The sequence below is a fragment of the Coenobita brevimanus genome, chromosome 116 (genome assembly GCF_032717465.1).
Source record: "Coenobita brevimanus isolate Jiangsu-jjx chromosome 116, ASM3271746v2, whole genome shotgun sequence".
Lineage (NCBI taxonomy): Eukaryota > Metazoa > Arthropoda > Malacostraca > Decapoda > Coenobitidae > Coenobita > Coenobita brevimanus.
Genome location: NC_137069.1, coordinates 26,509,512 through 26,528,016, shown reverse-complemented (window position 1 = coordinate 26,528,016; position 18,505 = coordinate 26,509,512).

Genomic DNA, 18,505 nt, shown 5'->3' with positions numbered 1-18,505 from the left:
GCATGTCTTTCTCCTTCCGTCCGTCCATCCAACCCCCCTTCTCTCTCTCTCTCTCTCTCTCTCTTAATATCACACTACCTCACAATATCAGAGCGAGGAATTCTACAGCTCACTTCATAATTATATAAATCGTCCACATATTTGCTTTCACTATGAAGTATTGCGTTGCAGAAATGAAAAAGATTAAGGCCTTTTTGTGTCATGATGATGATGATGATTTTTATAACATTCTTGCTGCCTCCAGACGATTTTGTTGGATTCGATTATTATGACTGGAAAATGAAGAAAGCGTCACGCGGATCCGAGAAATGATCGGGTATAGTCCTGCATGTGGGGTTCGAGAGGAAGGAAATCGTCTGAACTTAAGATTATTTAGATAAGAAGAGCCTCTATGAATTCCACACAAGAGCTTACAATCCCTCTCCTCTTCTGTGATGGAAAGGGACGCCTTCACGTGGTGGCACTGACCCAACTGGTCGGTTCCACATCCCAGTTATACCAGTGTCCCTCAACCCTATCCATATCCCCCGGAAGGGAGGATGGTGGACTGCAGGAGGAGGGCAACTTCAGCCTGCAGTCCACCGGGTTCAGGTAAGATGAGCCTGCGATTACAACAGCAATAACTACAACTACTACCGTGCTGCTCCTAATATTACTGCTACTACTACTATTACTACTAATATTACTACTAGTACCACGATCACCAGTAATACTACTTCCACGACTACTACTACTATTAATATTAATACTGCTGCCACCACTACTGCCACCATTACTACCACCATTACTACTACTACTACTACCACCACAGCCACCATCACCAACACCACCACTACTATTGCTGCTACTACTACCACCCTCACCATCACCACTACCACCACCACCACTTCTGCTACTACCACCACCATCACCACCACCACCACTACTACCACCACCACCACCACCATTACTGCTATAACAACCACCACCACCACTACTACTACCACCACCACCACTACCAATACTACAGTTACCTTACCATTCACCCTAACAGAGGCCCTTTCAGCTTCTCTATTACAACACCCTCTTTTTCTCCTTTATTTTCTTCATTCTCAGGCCATTGTACTCAGCTCAAAAGTGAACCCCGATAATAAAGAAGGTTCAAAACAATAAGCGCTCTCGGTACACAACAATTTTCTTTTCACGTGGATAGTATAAAGTATTCTTGCCTTCATACACACACACGCACACAAACGCGAGCACATACACACATACATATATACACAACAATCTCCTCCCTCCCCGGCCCCCCCTCTCTCTCTCTTACACACACACACACACACACACACACACACACACACTTTTGTACATCCTAGTCACATATATGAGTGTATATGTAATTTAGAATACAAGTATAGCGTCGTTAAAGCCTTTGGTGGCTGTGCATTGGAGAGAGAGAGAGAGAGAGAGAGAGAGAGAGAGAGAGAGAGAGAGAGAGAGAGAGAGAGAGAGAGAGAGAGAGAGAGAGAGAGAATTTCACTTTCTTCACATGCATAAAACTGATTATTTTTACCCCAGATAATATATAAAATGGCTCCCGAGGCAGCAAAAAGGTTAAGACTTCTGTTATATATACATTTTTTTCCCGTGATTATTGATGATGATGATGATGATGATGATGATGATGAGGAGGAGGAGGAGGAGGATAATGACGATTGTAACGATGATGATGATGATGACGATTGTAATGATGATGATAATGATGATTGTAATGATGATGATGATGATGACGATGATTTGTAATGATGATGATTTCTTTCTGATGTATGTCCACTATTCCTGTACCTCACTGGGGGATTTACTGACATTCTTACGATCAAATATTGTCTTAACAAAGATCCGTTTTTTTTTTTTTTTTTTTTTTTTTTTAGGACGATGTAGACACAGGGTAAGGGTTTACATTCTTCCTTTGTTGTTTTTCTTGCAGAGAATAGATGTAACTTACGATGGTTTTTCTCTCATAATCAGGTTTTTCCCCTGTGTGTGTGTGTGTGTGTGTAGGAAGGACAAGGGATGGGAAGCCTCCGCACTCTCTTCTTGCTTTGTCCATCCTATATAAATTAAGTTGAAAGAGATCAATTTTCCTCTGCTGGTTAGTTGATCAAGGTCATAATATAGATTGAGAATAACACAACAGAGGGAGAGAAAGGTTTCTGCATCCCACATTCAGGTATACAAATGAGGTCCTGCAGTGTAAGCAAAACACAAGTAAAATATATATATATATATATATATATATATATATATATATATATATATATATATATATATATATATATATATATATATATATATATAGAAGGGCCTTTATAAATTGATAGAAGTTATTTGAAGTATTATGGTAAGCATTACAAATTTTGCCGTAGGATTAAGTTATGCGGATCCATAGCTGTGATGTAAAGTAATATTTTTTTTTTACTTAAATGTGTAAAGAGAATTTTAAAACTAACTCACAAAGCAACAACACGTAAGAAGTGAGAGATCCTGCTTTTAGCTCTAAAACTTAGTAAAAACTCATGCGAGTGGTGCAGTCAGTCCGTATTTTGCTTACACAAATCCAAACTTAAGCAACACACACACACACACACATGCAAGAACAGTGATTCAGTTAAGTGCTGTTTTCTATATCTATTTTGTATCTAAATTTCTCTATAAATATTTTCTCTCGTGTTGCAACGCAGGTATTATTATCGCCCTCCTGCAGAGCTATATGTTTTTGCCTGCCTCTGTGTGTGTGTGTGTGTGTGTGTGTGTGTGTGTGTGTGTGTGTGTTCCCATTATAGCTCATGAACGGCTTGAGCTATCAACATGAAACCTTCGGTGTATCAAGATATGGCCAAAACCTTGGACGAGTTCGAAAATGGGCATGCGGGATGCTGCCAAAGGTCAACTAGTTTTTTTTTTTCTCGTCCGCCTTTAGCACCATTTTATCTCATCAACGTTTTGACCTATCAACATGAAACCTTCAGGGTATCAAGATATGGCCTAAATCTTGGACTTGGCCAACAGCATATTCTGACCGGCGATTAGCATTCGGCTCCCGAATGCTTTTCTTTAATTATACTTAGCAGTTATCTAAATATCATTGTTAGAAGAGGGTGGTTCTGGGTTACTGAATGTTCATGAATAACTGAAAATGCCATTTTTTGCATGTAAAGTCACAAGAAAAAGTATCGTTACCCCAGTAATGTTCGATGCTAAACGAACGTTAGCTGGGCTGTGTCGGCGGGTCCTTGCTGTTCGCCCCTCCCCTATCTAGTGTTGCCATATCACAATCCCATTACAAGAGTTGGAATAATGAGCAAGAATGAGCCATATGGCGGGGAAACATATAGGACGTGTTTGCGTTACCCTGAGCACCCCGCTGGGGATTAATAATGAAACTCGCAGGTTTATTACTTTCCTACTATTCAACGCTTATTATCTATAGAATACAAGAAATTAATTATTTTGGAGGGTATTAAATCTATAGGCATCGACTTTTTTTTAATGATAGTCTAGCAGGGGTGCACGAGTTCATTTGTTTGCTTTAGATGGGTGGTTAAATGCTTCAGATGGATGCTTCAGACGTCTAGAGGCTGTTCTGAACGCAGGGGGTAGGTATACAAAATATTAAAGCAATGAGACTGAACATGTATTATTATTTTCCTTCTACTCAACATTTATTATATGTAGAAAGCAATACATATCATTATTACACTGAAATTTACTAACTTGGGTTGTATCAGCTGAAGTACTGCCATACGTCTGGCATGAGTGCATGTACTTATTGCCCGTCTGCATGTGTGTTGCCGACTTCAGACCATTCGGTTATATTTTTATGTAATGAATTCGGTGCCGGATAATAAAGCGTATTGTCTCTATGCACCGAGGCCAAACGATCTAATTAGTTTTTATTACCTCCAGCACAAATTCTAATATCTGTCTCACATAACCGACATTGACGGGTTTGAGATACAAACCTTCCTGTCCCGTCATTCCACAACACTTCGTCGTTGTGTCATATTGCATAGCACTGAAGGGTAACGATAGCTTTTCTTATGACTACTTACTAGTCGGCGTGGCTGTGTGTGTGTGTGTGTGTGTTTGTGTGTGTGTGTGTGTGTGTGTGTGTAGGGTGAGGGGGTAGGTGAGAAGTGAGGCTAAGTGAAGAGAAGGAGGGTTGTTAAGGGGGGTTCTAGGACAACTGCCCCCTGGACAATTGCCCCTCGGACAACTGCCCCCGGACAACTGCCCCCTCACTCGCAGCCCACCTCTCGCCGAGGCAACACCCCCACCGCTGTTCCCGGCGGGACCAGCTCTCCACTGCAGTCGTTTCAGCCGAGGGACGGGCCTGTCCTCTCCATCTAAGGGAGTGCCCTGGTCAGCCCACCAGGAGGTTGAGGTTCGTCCGCCCCATATCCCTGGCCGACCACCCTCCCTCCGCCAATACCTTGACCGGGGTTGTGCCCTCGTGATCACCTGGACCGGGCCTCCCCTTTGTGGATCCACCTGCTGCTGTGGAGAGCTGGAGCGAGTGAATGGGGGTTGAGGGCGGAGTCGGGACGCTTCGATCCTGAGCTTCGGCGCCCTTACCATCGGCGTCGTTTCGTTTACCAAGCTCTCGTCCCTCTCTGCCCTCTACGAACATCTGAGCAGCCGGCCACCAACCACCGTCGAGTCGTTTGGGGATCCACCTGAGCTTGCCGGCGCCCTTTCCATCGGCGCCGTGCAGTCTACCGCTCTCTCCCCCTTGCCTCGTCGATCATCGGGCTGTTGTCTCCACCATTGGCTCGTTCCCTTCCTATGCCGTCCTTGCCCTGTCTGCCAGTCTGCTGTCCGTGCTATGCTCCTCCATAGGAGCCTTTTTTTGGCATTTTCCCTGACGGGCTCTCATGTTTGCCCGTTCCCCACCACGTTGTGGGGAGAATATACTAACAACAACAACTGCCCCCTGGACAATCGCCCCCTTAGGACAACCGCCCCCCGGACAACTGCCCCCCGGACAATTGTCTCCGCAAAATAATACCCTTTTCACTGTACAAATGGTGGCAGGTGTCTAACGTAATCAAACTTAACTTAACCAAATCTAACCTAACAACCTGACCTAACCTAGCCTAACCTAACCTAACCTAACCTAATCTAACTTAACCTAACCTAACCTAACCAAACCTAACCTAACCTAATCTAACTTAACCTGACCTAACCTAACCTAACCTAACCAAACCACACCTAACCTAACCTAACCTAATCTTTAGTGGGAGGTAATTGCCCGGGGGGCAGTTGTCCTACAGGGGCGATTGTCCAGGGGGCAGTTGTCCGGGGAACACTTGTCCAGGGGGCAGTTGTCCGGATACTGGTGAGAGGAGGAGGGGAGGGGGAGTGAGGTTGGATGAAAGGTGGGAGGGGCAAAATTGAGTAAAAGATAGGGTGAGGATAGGTGAGAGGTGGGGGTGGGGTGGGGTGAGGATAGGAGAAAGGTGAGAGTTAAGGGTGAGGATTGGAGGGCGGGGATGTAGCCAGGAAAAGGGTGAGGGTGAGTATAGGTTGGGAAGAGGATGGATGTGCATGAAAGGTGCGGTGAGGTAGATGATGGGTGAGGGACAGAAGCAGGGTCAGGAGTGTGCGAGGGTGAGGATTGGGTGAGGGGTGGGTGGAGTGAAGGTGGGCTGGGGTGAGGGTGGGTGAAGGGTGAAATTTTGGGTGAGAATTGATGGGTGGAGATAGGTAACAGTTGGTTTTGGGTGTAGGAAGTGAAGGGGTGAAGTGAACAATCGAGTGCAGTGTGTGTGTGTGTATGTGTGTGTGTGTAATTCACCGGGTCGGTCAGGATCACTTGATGGTCGTGATCGTCAGCTTTTACCCTCCCGGAAGGGAGCTGAGAGCTCATATAGTCCGATCTAAGGGCAAGGCTGTGACCTTCACACACGCACACACCCGTCCCCTTGCTCAAGGGGGACAGTAACCACCCACTTCGTCAGTGAAACTTTTCGCAACCTGAGCGAGGCGCGAACTCCCGTCTACCAGATGGCAAACGAGAACGTTACCACTGCACCACTGTGTGTGTTTGTGTGTGTGTGTGTGTGTGTGTCCCAAAATATTCGATCAAATAGTGTGTAAATGATCGCTAACTTGTGAGTGTGCTGGAATGAATGGTTTTTTTTTTTTCCACGGGTCCTATTTCGTTTCACTTCGTTCCGGACTTTTGCGAAACCCAAAAATATTCACTTATTCATACAGCCGTCAGAGTCGAATAATAATAATAATAATAATAATAATAATAATAGTAATGATAATAACAATAGTTCTGGTAATGATGATAAGGATAATAATATTGATAATATAGCAGTGACTTTCTAAAGATAATATTAACTGTAAGGCTAACATCAACAAAACAATAATAATAATAATAATAATAATGATAATAATAGCTGGTGAGTGAATGTACAGCGAGGTTGGATGGTGAGGAATTGGAAAATGTGAGTACGTTTAAGTACTTGGGTAGTGTGAAGAGTAAGGATGGATGTTTGGAGGGTGAAGTGCTTGAAAGGGTACAGCAGGGAAGAAAGGTTGCTGGTTCCTTGAAAGCAGTGATAAGAAACAGGGAAGTGAGCATGGAAGTGAAAAAGTTACTACATGACAGTATTGTGATACCAACTCTAACGTACGGAAGTGAAGCTTGGACGTTGTTGGAAGGACACAAGTCAAGAGTGAGAGCAGTGGAAATGAGTTATTTAAGAGGAGCCTGTGGAGTCACATGGAGAGACAGACTGACGATTGAGGATATAAAGGAGCGTTGTGGTGTTGATGTGGATGTGATAAGAAGCGTTATGAGGAACACACTGAGGTGGTTTGGCCATGTGGAGAGGATGGAGGGTGAAAGACTGACGAAGAGAGTGTATGTGAGTGAGGTGGAGGGGGAAAGAGGGAGGGGGAGGCCGAGGATGAGATGGAGGGATGGGGTGGAGAGGTATATGAGAGAGGGGGGTGTGAGCTGGGAGCAGGGGAGTGAAATGGCGGGGGACAGGGCGACTTGGAGGCGATTTGTTTGTGGCCACCCCAAACGGGATTGAGGCGTCTGGCAATAGATAGATAGATAGATAGATGCTACTTACATAACATTACTACAAATATTGGTTCCCAGTCATTTCGGCATCACTCGTTTTCTCTTTCTCCTGAACAGAAAAAGTGGATGGAAACCAAGGAAAAGGAATCATAAAAAGATGAGAAGGGAGAGAAAAAGGAAGAAACAAAGGACGATAATGATGGAGCATAAAAACAAGAGATAAAAGCAAACAAAGAAAGAAACAGGGAAAAGCAACTGGAGAGAGAGAGAGAGAGAGAGAGAGAGAGAGAGAGAGAGAGAAGCACATCTATCTACAACACTTACAAGAACGAAACTGACTCCCGAAGCTTCAGAAGTCTTGGTCTCTTTAGTGGATGCTTGACTCCCCGAGATGTCAGTGACGTCACAGCCAATCTCCTCATATCCTACGCAAAAGCCAGTCAGTGTAAAAAGAAAATAACAGTATTAATAAATTCAGTCACACTTATGAATAATGGTCACTAAATTTACTCAAACTAGTTTAAATTTTTTTTTTTGCTAAAACTGCTCAAAATTAGCTAAGTATAAATCTTGCCAAACAATGGTAGTTATAATCAAACTGTAGCGTCACCTTAAATGCCCTTCAGAAAGACTATTTTTGTTATTATATTGTCGGTAATAGAAGATGATTTTCTTTAACTTTGAGTTTTATGCCCTAAAAGTAGGAGAAAGGAAATAGGAATGAAATACTACAGGAAATGGGTAGACATCCGATGACAGAAAACGTACTGATGGGTGAATATTACATTTTCCTAGTTATTATACCTCGTCTTGCCACCTCCAGTCGATTTTATTAATCTCAGGCGAGACTTCTCGGATTTACGGGGGATTTGATTACGCCTTTCAGTTTCATCTTCACGTGAAAACATTCTTCAGCTTATTAAAGCAGGCTGATGGCAAAAGAAAATATGAATACCAACATAAACAACCTCCCAGGATTGATGGTAAACCAATTACATGAAAGAAAAGGCTGCCTTTATATCTGAGGAAATTATCATGTGGTCAGTATTCCGGATCTTAATCTATCTTATTCTGAGTCTTAATATTATTCTAAGTCTTAATCTGACTTATTCTCGATCTTAATCTAACTTACTCCCGTCCTTAATTTAACGTATTCCCGATCTTAATCTGACTCATTTCCTATCTTAATCTGACTTATTCCCTATTTTAATCTAACTCTCAGTCTTGATTTAACTTATTTTCGGTCTTAATTAAACTTATTCCCTATCTTAAGCGAACTTATTCTCGATCTATCTATTGCCAGACGCCTAAATCCCGTTTGGGGTGGCCACAAACAAAACGCCTCCACGTCGCCCTGTCCCCCGTCATTTCACTGCCCTGCTCCCAACTCACACCCCCCTCTCTCATATACCTCTCCACCCCATCCCTCCATCTCATCCTCGGCCTCCCCCTCCCTCTTTCCCCCTCCACCTCACTCACATACACTCTCTTCGTCAGTCTTTCACCCTCCATCTTCTCCACATGGCCAAACCACCTCAGTGTGTTCCTCATAACGCTTCCTATCACATCCACATCCACACCACAACGCTCCTTTATATTCTCATTCGTCAGCCTGTCTCTCCATGTGACTCCACAAGCTCCTCTTAAATAACTCATTTCCACTGCTCTCACTCTTGAATTGTGTCTTTCCAACAACGTCCAAGCTTCACTTCCATACGTTAGAGTTGGTATCACAATACTGTCATGTAGTAACTTTTTCACTTCCATGCTCACTTCCCTGTTTCTTATCACTGCTTTCAAAGAACCAGCAACCTTTCTTCCCTGTTGTACCCTTTCAAGCACTTCTGCCTTCCAAACCTCCATCCTTACTCATCACACTACCTAAGTACTTAAACGTACTCACATTTTCCAATTCCTCACCATCCAACCTCGCTGTACATTCACTGACTTCACCTCTCTCAAAGACCATCACTTTACTCTTCCCTACATTCAGCTTTAGATTCCGTTTCTTACACACTCTCCCAAACTCATCCACCAAGCCTTGCAGCTCCCTTTCGTCTTCACCCAACAACACAGTATCATCTGCAAACAACAGTACATGGAATTTCCAAACACTATCCTCTCTCACCAGGGCCACTCCAAAATCTACTACCCTACCTTGTACCTCTTTTATTACCCCATCCATGTACAGATTGAACAACCATGGAGACATGACACATCCCTGTTTCAATCCAACCTTCAAAGAGAAAAACTCACTTAGTTCACCATCCACACGCACTGCAGCCTTCGCACCATCATACATACTCTTCACAGCATTCAACAACTTCCCATCTACTCCATATATTCTTAATACTTTCCGCAATCCTTGTCTATCCACCCTGTCATATGCTTTCTCCAAATCCATGAAAGCTGCATACAACTTCTTTCCCTTTTCTAGAAACTTTTCCACTAAAGATCTAAGAATGAATGTCTGATCTACACAACCTCTTCCCTTCCTAAAGCCTCTCTGTTCTTCTCCAACTAATTCCTCTGTTCTTTCTCTAACTCTGTCTCTAAGTATCCTACCATACACTTTTCCTATTATACTAAGAAGACAAATGCCCCTATGATTACCACACACTTCTTTTTCCCCTTTCCCTTTGTACAAGGGAATAATTATACCTGACTTCCAATCCTCTGGGAATCTACCTTCCTCCCAGGCCAATCTACACATCTTCCACATCCATTCTACTACAATCTCTCCCCCATGCTTCAGCATTTCACGACACACTCCATCAATTCCTGGGGCTTTCCCCGATTTAACTTTCTTCATTGCTTCCACAACTTCTATCTTACTGATATCTTCCTGTCTTCTCACCTCTCTTCTTCTCCCAGCCATTCCCCAGCCACTTATACTCGCATTACTTCCATCCTGTATGTTCAACAATTCCTTAAAGTGTTCTCGATCTTAATCTAACTTATTCTACATCTTTATCTAACTTATTCTCGATCTTAATCTAACTCATTCTCGATGTTAATCTAACTTACTTCTCAGTCTTGGGTCTATATTCTTAGCCTAATGTATAATCGTGCTTAGAGAAGAATGGAGAGGAATATTTTGTGTGTCAGAGAGAGAGAGAGAGAGAGAGAGAGAGAGAGAGAGAGAGAGAGATTCCTAGATATGGGAATAGAGGAATATAGAGGATATAATTAGTACAGTCCAAAAGCATAAATGGATGTTGGCAGGTCACGTCCTTCGTAGAACAGATAATAGATGGACAACCAGGGTAATTGAGTGGCAGCCCAGGGATGGAGTGAGAGGAAAAGGCAGGCAATGAACAAGATGGAGAGATGGCGTGAGAGGAAGAGGCAGACAGAGGCCGGGTTGGAGAGATGACATTCGAAGATCTGCTGGGACTGGATGGAACAAGCTAACAGGTACGAGTAGTATGTCAGAGTGGAGAAAGATGGGAGAGACTATTGTCTTGCAGTAAACTCTCTCACTCTGTTGATGATGATGATGATGATGATGAATATTAGGTTATATTAGTGGGACTTGAAGTTAGTCTACAATTTTCATTTAATACTCTCTCTCTCTCTCTCTCTCTCTCTCTCTCTCTGTCTGTCTGTCTGTCTGTCTGTCTCTCTCTCTCTCTCTCTCTCTCTCTCTCTCTCCTGCTTCAAAAAGTTAATTGGCCAGTATTCAAACTTGCACAGGAAGTTCCGTAACAATTCTTCCTCAGCGATTTGTTTTTTTTCACACTACACATCAGTATCCTTGTGAATAAAGTTACCTAATGACAAGTTCAACACTAAAATCATATAATCAACCTACAAGGGAATCCTAAGGTGTCATAAGCAAAATAAATCGCCGAGAGAACGGTCTTGCGGAAGCCACTTAAAATATGGCTGCCCTGAATACTATCTCTTGTTTCTCTTGGTCTAATAGATATCATTTTTTCCTTATCTTTTATCTCCTTTCCCCCCAGGATATATACTTATTCACATTCCTTGATTTTATATACATTTTCATACACATTCATTGATTTTATGTACATTTTCATAAACATTCATTATCCTTTGACTTTTGGCGCTTCCTCACAGTATACACATTGCTACACTGTCATTGATTTCGTACACATTTTCAAGCAAATTCATACACATTGATACATTCATACATATTCATACACCTTCATTGACTTCATACACAGTTTCATGCACATTCGTACACATTCATACACATTGATTTCATACACATTTTCATGCACGTTCATACACATTCATACACATTCATTGTTATCATACGCATTTTCATGCACATTCATACACATTCATTATTTCATACATTTTCATGCATATTCATACACATTCATACACATTCATTCACTTCATACACATTCATTGATTTCTAAAACATTCACTTCATACACATTCATTTCTCGTTTACTTATGGTGCTTCCTCACAGTATATACACTCATACACCTTCACTGATTTCATACACATTCATTGATTTCATATATATTTCCATAGGCACTCATACACATTCATTAATTTTCAGTACATTTTCATACACATTCACTAATTTCATACACATTAACTTCATACACATTCATACACATTCATTTTCCTTTTACTTATCGAGCTTCCTTCCAGCATACACCTTCATTGATTTCATACACATTCATTTTCCGTGTACTTATGGAATTTTCTTATTCATACACATTCACAGATTTTATGCACATATTCATATACATCTGCACACATTCATTGCTTTCATATATATTTTCAGTCATACACATTTACTTCATAGTCATACACATTTTCATACACAATCATACACATTCATCGACTTCATACACATTCACTTCATACATAATCATACACATTCATTGACTTCATACACATTCACTTCTTACATATTCATACACATTCACTGTCTTCATACACGTTCATTTTCCGTTTGCTTATGGCGCTTTCTCCCAGCATACACCTTCATTTCTTAACAATAATAACAATAAATCAAACTGTTTACTCTCCAAAGCTTGCTCTCTGTCTCTCTGTCTCTCTGTCTGTCTCTCTCTCTCTCTCTCTCTCTCTCTCTCTCTCACACACACACACACACACACACACACACACACACACACACACTTTTATTATGTTCCCCTTCTCATTTTTGTTTATATCGTATTGACACAAAGGCACCGTCTCTCCCCTTCTATGAAGTCTTCTCCCACCCCTTTTCCCACCTTCCTCCCCCACCCTTCCCCCCCTCCCCCCCTCACCTTTCCCTCCTCTCTCTCTTCATCCTCTCCTCTTTCGTTTTTCCAATTCTCTCTCTTTCGTCCTTCTCTCCCCTCTGCCTCCTTTCTTCCTTCCTATCCCTTCTTCCACCTTCCATCGTACCTTCCCTCTCGTTCTCCATTCCTTCTTCCTCCTCTCTCCTTTATCCTCCTTCCGCTCCCTATCCATTCTCCCTCCTCTCTCCCATTTTCTACTATCTACTCTTCACTATCCCCTACCTCTTCTCCCTTCTTTTTTCTCTTCTCTCCCCCCCATCCTCCCTACCCATTCCATTTCTCACTCCTACTTCCCCCCATCTTTCCCTTTTTCCACCCCTTTTAGGCCCACCACCTTCCCCCTACCCCCTTTCTCCCTTGTTTTCCCTTCTCTCCTTTCCTCCTTCTCCCCTCTTCATTTCCTTTTCATCTCCTCCCTCTATTCGCTCCCTCTCTCCTCTTCCCCCTCCCTTCCCTCTCCTTCCCTACTTACCCCTCCTTTTTCTTCCCCCTTTCTCCTGCTTTTCCTTTCCCTTCACCCTCCTCTCTCCTTCCCCATCCACGTCCCCTCCCTTCTTTCCTTTTTCCCCTTCCCTTCCCTATTTTCTCTTTACTCACCCATCCCATCCCTTCAACACACACACACACACACACACACACACACACACACACACACACACACACACACACACACACACACACACACACACACACACACACACACACACACACACACACACACACACACACAGCGAGAGACCTGAGGGAGACTATAAAATTTCAATCGTCCTTTTGATAATTATATGAGAAACTGCCCTAACACATAATGCCTTTTTTCCACACCCTCATCTTTCATAAAACAATCCTTTGTGCTTTGACCCTGACCTCTGACCTGGGCGATAATATTCTTTGTTGGATGGTGTCAAGTATGTCAACAGCTTTTTATTATGACAGCTTTTTATTATAATCTATTCCAATCAGCCCTGCTGAACGAATATGTGTATGGTTGTTGTTGCTGTTGTTGTTGTTGTTGGTGGTGGTGGTGGTGTTGGTGATGGTGGTGGCTATTATTACTGTAGTATTCACCCCGCCCGCAATTTATTGCGGAAGGGGTGTATGTGATCGTCGGCGTTTATTTATTTGTTTGCTTATTTGTTATTTCTTTGTATGTGAGTCTGTGCATCGATTATCTCTTGAACCAATGAACGGATCATCTTCAAACTGCACACAGGTTACGTATGACACACCGAGGAAGTGATTCAATTTTGGTTGAAAATTCGTTAGGGTTTAGGGCCTTGAATTTGACCTTGAAAGGCCAAGTTCAAGGTCATCTAGAGACACATGGTTTCTATCGATCACTAATAGGAAGTCATATATGAAGATTCTATTGACATCATCAGATGTGACCTTTGGTGACCCTGAAAGGTAAAATTAGAGGTCACACAGATTTTCAGGCCTGAAAACAGCCAAATGGTGGGAGATAGATGTATGGTTGCTCTTAATCACTAAAAGGAAGTCATTTGTGGGGATTCTATTGGCACCAATACGTTTGACGTGCGGGACCTTGCAAGGTTAAAGTCAAGGTCACACATATTTTGACAGCATAAATCAACCAGACGGTGACAGATAGACTCATGGTTACTATTATTCACTGACAGCAAGTCATATATGGAGATTCTGCTGGCACCATAACATGTGACCTTGAATGACCTTGGAAGGACAGACTCAAGGTCGATCAAATTTTTATATTATCATCATTATTATTATTGCTCGTACCATCATCACTATCATCATCATAATCATCATCATCATCATTATTATTATTATTATTATTATTATTATTATTATTACAATTATTTTTACTATCATTATTATTATTATTATCACAATTATTTTTACTATTATTATTATTATTATTATTATTATTATTATTATTATTATTATTATTATCATTCTTATTATATACTGTTGCCACTGCCACATTTTTCTTCATCTCATTTGAATCTCCTGGTTGTGTAGTGACTAAGGACGACATTCTAGTACGGTTACTGACACCTCTTTCTTTCTGATTTATTATGATTCTGCTTCGTTACTACATTCTTGTGATATTCATGGCTTACCTATTTATTTCTCATTCTGCTCCTCTACCGTATTCTTGTGTGTTGTTCATGCAGTGTATGTCGACGTTGAAAGGACATGAGAAGCAAACCAAGGTATATTAATCAGTAGTTTGTAAAATAAACAGCTAAGAATGAGGTATTATGGAGCCGTCTTACCTGACGAGAATACGGGTCTTAGCCACTTCTCATTAACCCATTAAACGTAGTAGTAGAAAGAGAACAAGCTGGAAAAAGGAAAAAAGATGAGGGAGAGTGACTGGGAATGGCAGGAGAGGCTATATACCCTTTCTACTCAAACTTGGCCTGAAACTGCCAACTCTCCTTCGTGAATGCTGAGTTGAGGCAATGGATTAACACTTCAGTAGAATATAGTCACGAAGAAATGCTGTGGAAAGGACGTAGAACCATAGTACTGTCATATGCCACTACGTTAAGCGAAATTAGCTGCATAAAGACAAAAATCTGGGCCAAGTTAATGTAAAGGAACTATAATGATAAACAGTAATAGGGATAGATGGAAGAACTGAAAAACGAATTCAAGATGGAAGGTAGAGACTGAGATGGAAAGTTAAGACAGAGAAGTACATGGAGGAGGGGGCTTGGAGTGGCGTGAGGGAGTGATGATAGGAAGGAATGATGGAGAGACTTCGAAATGTTGATACGAGAAAAAGAATGAAGTGGAAGATGTTAGAAGAGTGTATGAGGGAGGGCAGCTTAAAGGGGAAGGACAGGTGGTGGTGATAATGATGAAGAGATTTTGAGGGGCCGGCAAGAAATGAAGGAATGAAAAACTGAGATGGAGTAATAAACTGGAGGAGTACATGAGGAGGTCAGATAAAAGTGACAGGAAGAAGTGGTGATAAAACAGAGATTCGGAGAGACAGATCAAGGAATAGAAGATGGAAGGAGAGCTAGAGCAAGGAACAGAAGGTGGAAGGAGAGATAGAGCAAGGAACAGAAGGTGGAAGGAGAGATAGAACAAGGAACAGAAGGTGGAAGGAGAGATAGAGCAAGGAACAGAAGGTGGAAGGAGAGACAGAGCAAAGAGGAGATGGAAGGAGAGATAAAGCAAGAAAAAGAAGATGGATAGAGATAAAGCAAGGAATAGAAGGTGGAAGGAGAAATAGAGCAAGGAATAGAAAATGGAAGGAGAAATAGAGCAAGGGATGGGAAGTGGAAGGAGAGAGAGAGCAAGGAATAGAAGGTGGAGGGAGCGATAGAGCAAGGAGTAGAAGGTGGAAGGAGAGATAAAGCAAGGAATAGGTTGAAGGAGAGATAGAGCAAATAACAGAAGGTGGAAGGAGAGATAGAGCAAAGAATAAGAGGGTGGACAGAATGAAGCACAATCGGTCTCTAAAGTCCTGTCGCCTTTCCTGCTTCTATCTTCATGGACTTTGAAAATCAGTAAAAAGTTTCCGTAGCAATAATGGAGAATCAGATCAGAGTCATCAGTGTCATTTGCTGAAAATTCACCAGAGAGAGAGAGAGAGAGAGAGAGAGAGAGAGAGAGAGAGAACTTCCTTTTGACATCCATGCATCAATTGTGTCTTTTTGACATCCATGCATCACAGTTGCTTCCTTTTGACATCCATACATCACAGGGACTTCATTTTGACATCCATAAATCACAGGTAATTGCTTTTGACATCCATGCATCACAATTACTTCCTGCTGACATCCATGCATCACAGTTACTTGTCCACTTCGTTTAGTATTTGACAGCCAAGTTCGTTTTTGTTACCGCCACCAAAAAAACATGTGAACTCGTGAAGGCTGTCAAATGTAGTCCTGTCAGACCTCATCTCTACACTGATGCTGTCCCAGGTGCATATGTGGCCAACTGTACATGGGGGAAGGTGGCTGAAAGCGGCAGGGGGAAACAGCTATTACTAGAGATTAAGTGGCTTTGATCTGAGAGAAGATAGAGGCAATGGAGATAGAGATGGAAGTTTTAAGTGGAAGAATATATGAAAGAAGATAACTTAGAATGGTAGAGAGAGAGAGAGAGAGAGAGAGAGAGAGAGAGAGAGAGAGAGAGAGAGAGATGAATGAAGTATCAGACATGCTTGGAAGAATGGGGGACGGAAATCAAATGTGGAGGACTAAAGTAGAATAGGGAATGAAGGGAGACGGCATAGAGAAGGACAAGGGCGTTCTCTCTCTCTCTCTCTCTCTCTCTCTCTCTCACACACACACACACACACACACACACAGATAACATGCCTGTGAGTTGGACTAATGACTTTTAAACTGATATTTTTCGAGCAAACAAAGTTTCTATTGTAGGACTCGCCTAAGTTTGCGGCTGTGGTGTGGCCCGCACCTGTGTACAGTGTGCCACGTTTTCTATACCGTTATCTCTCTGTCTGTCTGTCTGTCTGTCTCTCTCTCTCTCTCTCTCTCTCTCTCTCTCCCCTGGCGGGAGATGTGAGCCACCCTGAGTACTTCTGATTCTTTTATAAGTTATTTATAATTGTGCTTTCATTTGTTAATTTGGTTTTGTTATATTTAGTGATATTTATCATTTTTTGTATACGGCAACAGATGACCCGTTATTGCAGTACCATGATTGATTTTCATTCATTCATTCTCTTTCCCTTTCCTCCATCTCTCTCTCAGCCTGACAATGCCTCCACCACCACCACCCGTGTCCTTGCCCCTCTCCTGCCTGTCTCTCTCTCTCTCTCTCTCTCTCTCTCTCTCTCTCTCTCTCTCTCTCTCTTTTATTGCAAGAGACATTTTGGATATTTTCTTTTACATAATAGTGTATATATTGTAAATTTGACATCATTTCCACACCACCCCTGAGATCAAGGCCACCGACTGTGTGTGGAAGTGTTGCCGCTCGCGAGTGAATAATGTTTTTTTTTTTACTTCAATACTGGCATACGCCTACTATTTTGTCCTACATATTAGCTTATGATTATAAATGTGATTATTCCTCGCCCTTAAAATTACGGTAAAAGCCAGTAAATGTGAGCATTTTTCCCTAGCAACACCTGTACAAGCTATGCTTGGGTCTATGGAGGTACGTACTTTACCTTAGGCCAGACTGGGTGTGTCAGTGTTGCCACTCACAAGAATTATATGAATTATTTCTTTTACTTTGGATATTGGCATATTTCTTCTTTTTTCAGGCTCATTCTCTTATATCCATAACAGTAATATTATTACCCACCCTAAAACTACGCTAAAAAACATTAAAAGTGACTACAATTTCTTTTCGCAACACTGTACAATATGTATGCCATGTTTCTGTGTTACTGTATAAATATTTTATGCATAATAAGATTACTGTTGATTCATCCATCAAAATACACAAGTGTAAGTTTTATTCATCTGAATTTATCATATTTGTGTTGCCTTGTACATAAATAGCTTCCGTTTCACATCGCAAGTTGGGGAAACGTGGCACCATTGTACACAGGTGCGGGCCACACCACAGCCGCAAACTTAGGCGAGTCCTACTCTAATGCATATTTGTGTTACTTGATGCCTGTCTATATGCTCATCACAATTAGTTAATAGTCACCCACCTACAGATATCTATGTATGTTCCTTTTTAACTGTTTTGAGAGATATTTTACGGGCGAATTCCATGCATATAATTTCCCTTGTGACCTGTTATAGTGCAATTTTTATTTTTGATATATACGGTAACCCTATCATGTTCAGGGAAACTCTGTTATTTTTTTTCCAGTTAGCTTCACATGTTTTTACTCAGGTAAAGGTGGGTTATTGGAGCCTATGACTGTCGATACAGTCACCATTCAGCATCTCATTCGGAACAGCCCTAGCTTTCTATTCCAGCTAACACCAGGCGGGTTTATTTAGCTTTGAGGTATACCCAGCGCCATGCAACTTGTCATTTAAGCCCCGCCCCTCTTCACCCACCGCCCGTAGAGGTAATGACAACAAGACAAATTCGTGTTGCTCTCATTTATGCTTTGCGAAGAAGTTTATTAGACACCACCATACTGGAAGAGCTAATTATTCTAATCCAAATACTTTCTTCTCTAACATATACTCTCTTACTTTTGCCTAC